Source organism: Gymnoscopelus braueri (assembly GCF_963280865.1).
Source record: "Gymnoscopelus braueri genome assembly, chromosome: 8".
Lineage (NCBI taxonomy): Eukaryota > Metazoa > Chordata > Actinopteri > Myctophiformes > Myctophidae > Gymnoscopelus > Gymnoscopelus braueri.
This window is the reverse complement of record NC_137609.1, coordinates 5,160,393-5,164,756: the sequence shown is the minus strand read 5'-3', so window position 1 is coordinate 5,164,756 and position 4,364 is coordinate 5,160,393.

Genomic DNA, 4,364 nt, shown 5'->3' with positions numbered 1-4,364 from the left:
CTCCTAGGGAAACTGAATTTCAGTCTTCGTGAGATGTGTTACTAGACACCTCTACAAACACATTGGTGAAGATTTTTTTTGGTAAGGAATTTATTCCAAGATTGGAAATCTTTCTGCTAATATCCCCTGACTATTGAGTGAGCGAGACGGTGAGTGATCTGAGAGATTTGTACGTGAGTTTGTGGGACTGATTTGATATTTGAGTGAGTGATTTACAGTAAGTGTGAGTGGTATACATATAGCCTAGTGAGTTATATATATATATATAGATAGAGAGGCGTGGAGGTAATAATAGGTGAGTGTAGTATACAGTGTTTGTGAGTGAGTGATTTACAGTAAGTGTGAGTGGTATATATATAGCCTAGTGAGTTATATATATATATATATATATATATATATATATATATATATATATAGAGAGAGAGAGGCGTGGAGGTAATAATAAATTATATAGGTAGAGTAGGTGAAGAAGTAGTGAGTTGATCGGCGAGAGAGAGTAGAGAGGAGTTAGTTATAGTTTACTCAGTGAGAGAGAGTAGACTATGAAGAGAACCAACAAGCGCAAGCACACCGTCGCCGTTGGATCGTCTGGTCCACGGCAGCGAACGCTGTTGGAGATGCAGTTCGGGGGGCCTAGTGCAGCCCCAACCCCCAACCCCCAACCACGGGAGCCGCCGGAGCCGCCGGTGGTTATTCCTCCAGTGACCGGACCTGTGCCGGATTCGCCTGTCCGTCGCAGTTCACGGATCTCCGTGGCCGTACTTGATCCAGTCTCAGACCCAAAGTCTGTCCCAGGCACGGAGAGTGAGATCGAGTCCGGTGTGGTCTCCTCCAGTGACTCTGGAGGCTCTGTTTGGGAACCGACGCCTGCTTTTGCCACAAGCACACATACATTGTTTTATTTGGTAGTATTTTATTTGATCGTGTTTTGTGTGTTACGTAGTTGATTCAATGGAGAAAAACAGCTGTTTTGTGTGTGTTGAGTCGTAGCCAGTGTTGCCAGGTCTGCTTATTTCGCTATGAGCTTCTATAGCTGCTATAAGCCACGATGGGCTTGTTTTTCTGTGAAGCTGCTTGTAAAACATTGTGATTGCAGGTGTGGGCTTGTAAATCGTCTATTTTCAGATAGGCTTGAAGTGCTCATGTGGCCTATAGTCGGCTAGTCACTACTTTTGGGCTCGTTTTCATAGACCTGGTTGCTTATTCCTCTCCCACAACCTGGCAACGCTAAACGACAGGGCCCGCAGCGGTCGGTGTCTGTGGTTCTCAACCTGTGGGTCGCGACCACAACTGAGCTCACAACAACGCATGTATGCATTGCTGACAACGCCTCGCAACGCGAGTCGTTGTTGTGATCTGCTTGTGTGATCATTGTTTTATTGTTTTATTTGTTAGTATTTTATTTGATCGTGTTTTGTGTGTTACGTAGTTGATTCAATGGAGAAAACCAGCTGTTTTGTGTGTGTTGAGTCGTAGCCAGTGTTGCCAGGTCTGCTTATTTCGCTATGAGCTTCTATAGCTGCAATAAGCCACACTGGGCTTGTTTTTCTGTGAAGCTGCTTGTAAAACATGGTGATTGCCTGCGAGTGTGAGCTTGTAAATTGGCTATGTTCTATAGGCTTGAAGTGCTCATGTGGCCTATAGTCGGCTAGTCACTACTTTTGGGCTCGTTTTCATAGACCTGGTTGCTTATTCCTCTCCCACAACCTGGCAACGCTAGACGACATGCCCGCGGCGGTCGATGTCTGTGGTTCTCAACCTGTGGGTCGCGACCACAACGGAGCTCACAACAACGCATGTATGCATTGCTGATGAAATTTTTTAGGCTCTGTTGATGTATTGTGTGGTGCTATAAAATGGCAGATCTACAAGCTTGTGAGCTTGTAGATCTGCTATTTTTATTCTGCTTTTTTGGGGGGAAATAACAGGTGCACCCAACCCCCCCTCCCTCTGCACATAATTGTTATCATAACAAAAGACATCAAAGGTTTCATTTCAGGTCAGGGGTTTCATTTCAGGTCCAGGGCCACAACAACACAACAACAAAACCGTTTGATCCTGTAGGATCAAGGTTTTTTTTGTTATTGTTGTTTTCGTCCTGACCTCAAATGAAGCGTTTGATGTGAGTCAGGTCATGATCGGGTCATGTCAACAAAGCATTTGAGAAATTGCCTTTGTAATTCTACCATGACAGAAAGATGTACTATGTTATGTGTGCCTATTGTAAGTCACTCTGTCTGTGTATGCTAAATACATAATATAGTATTTGAAAATGTATTCTAGATTCTGACTCTGGTGAGGCAGAGGCTATGGCGGGAGCCATGGATGGAGGTGTCAGACATGTTGGTGACCGTAGGAGAGGTGAGAGGTCACAATTATATCACAGGAATAAAAAAAATGCTAAAACCAGACAATGGTAAATGTATTCTCTCATATTTATTTATTCAGTGTATATGTCACAGGTAAATTGGCATTCCAGGTAGATTGGAAGTGGAGCGCTTGTTTTTAGGCACGGGGGGGGGGCGCTGCGATGCGGGGCTTTTCGAGACAGGGTTTTTTACGCGAGGCTCGCGAGGAGGAGGAGGAGGCGCGATGCGGGGCTTTGATACGAGGCGGCGCGAGGAGGAGGAGGAGGAGGCGCAATGCGGGGCTTTGATACGAGGCGGCGCGAGGAGGAGGAGGAGGAGGCGCGATGCGGGGCTTTGATACGAGGCGGCGCGAGGAGGAGGAAGCGCGAAGCGGGGCTTTGATACAAAGATTGTCACTATGATCACCACACTCCACCCTGATGAAATGCGGGCCGTGCCACTGAGGGAGAAAGGGAAACGCAAGAGGGTGAGCGAACAGAGGCCAGTTTGTGTGGTTGACTACAACCAGTATATGAATGGGGTCGACAGACTGGACCAGAACCTGTCCTACTATATGTGCATGAGGAAGGCAAAGAAGTGGACAAAGAAGTTTGTGTTGTACCTCTTCCAAATTGCCCTGTACAACTCTTTTGTCCTCTATAAAGCCAGGCACCCAGATGGCAACTATCAGAACCTCTTCTCCTTCGTGAACGAAATAGTCGGGTCCTGGACCCGTCTGGGGCACCTTGTGGGTGTGGCCCCTCCTGAGGAGGGTAGGAATGAGGCCCCGCCTCTTCAGGAAGAGGATCAGGCCATTCCTCTGGAGGATGGGATTGAGGCCCCGCCTCCTCAGGAAGAGGATCAGGCCATTCCTCGGGAGGATGGGATTGAGGCCCCTCCTCCCGAGGATGGCCCCGTTCCACCGGATGCCCCACCTGCTCGCCACCGAAGGGCACCAAGAGTGGACCCTGCACCAGATGTCCCACCTGCTCACCGCCGAAGGCCACCAAGAGTGGACCCTGCACCAGATGCCCCACCTGCTCGCCGCCAAAGGCCACCAAGAGTGGACCCCGGACCAGATGCCCCACCTGCTCGCCACCCAAGGCCACCAATAGTGGACCCACAGAGCAGGCTGAATAGAGCTCTACCCCATACATTGGACAAAATCCCAGGCTTGGGTACTAAGAAGCACCCATCAAGGGTTTGTAGGGTGTGTAGCAGATCAAACAGAAGACGGAGCGAGACTAGTTATGAGTGCAGGTCATGTCATGTTCCCTTGCATCTTGGGGACTGTTGGTTACGGTACCACACTTATCAGGAATACAGGTATGTGTGAGTAAAACCTGAACCAGTACCTCATGCCTTACCTTACCTGCCTTACTTTATTTATTTTTATTTTTTTTGCACTAATTGCACCAATTTATTGATTTGAATGATAATTATTTGTTGTTATTTGATGTAATTACATTTAGTTTGAAATGACTTGCACTTTGTGCTTTACAGTGAAACTGTAACGAATGTTCAGTAGTCACTCACCATGCACTGTTGAGACTCAGTCTGTTCACATTCATCCCTATTTTGTCATTCATGTGATTTCTGCTTTATTTGGTTTACTTATTTGTATTTATTTATTTTGCACTAATTGCACCAATTTATTGATGTTGAACTTTGAATGATTATTATTTATTATTTGATGTAGTTACATTTAGTTTCAAATGACTTCTTGCACTTTGTAGTGAGACGACGGTTCAACCTACCAACCTCACTCACCATGCACTGCACATTGTGCATCATGAGTCATGACTCATTGAGTCCCCTGAGTTGATATGCTTACTTATTTTTATTTATTTATTTTCACAAATTGTCATAAATGGCATAAAAGAAAAAAAAGGCTGATCTACAAGCTCAGTAAAAGCTTGTTGATCTGCTATTTGTTATGAATACATGTGTGGCTTGAGATTTTGACTTTTGTGGGCAAAAAGTTTGGAAAAGGAAGCTCTCGATGAATGTATTGAT